The following is a 547-nucleotide window of genomic DNA, read 5'->3' as shown; positions in this document are numbered from 1 at the left end:
ATTTACATTTTAACGATACAAGTCGTTAAAACATACTTATTGTTGCAGATCGATAGATATGTATGCATGTACATATGATTGAATATATAATCTGCCATTGCTTCATTTATACGTCTATATCATTAATTTTATTCGTGAAAACCTCTATATAGACTTGTAATAGGGCGTAGCTTGAATATATAAACGGTGGAAATCGTTATTGTGATCTACCCATAGGAGTATGAGGCCTTCTCGTATGCTATGGTGCCAAAAAAACTTTTTTTTAACAAAGTGTCTGACTCGAAATTAATGTGTAACAAATCTACGATTAGGTTAATTTCTTGCATTCGGGCAAGTCCAATCCACATTCTGTGAATTTAATATTAGATATATATTACATGAAACTACATTAGATTTTCAGATCTCCATTACACCAAACTTCCCTGACGGTAACGTAGGCAATGTAAGAGATTTACACATTTTTATGGATACCAGTTAAGTTGTGCTAGTTATTAGACGCAAGCTAGATATTTTTTTACATGATAACAAGCAACAGCATTAGTTTGTG

Source organism: Penaeus monodon, chromosome 22 (assembly GCF_015228065.2).
Source record: "Penaeus monodon isolate SGIC_2016 chromosome 22, NSTDA_Pmon_1, whole genome shotgun sequence".
Taxonomy (NCBI): Eukaryota; Metazoa; Arthropoda; class Malacostraca; order Decapoda; family Penaeidae; genus Penaeus; species Penaeus monodon.
This window is presented reverse-complemented; position numbering follows the sequence as displayed.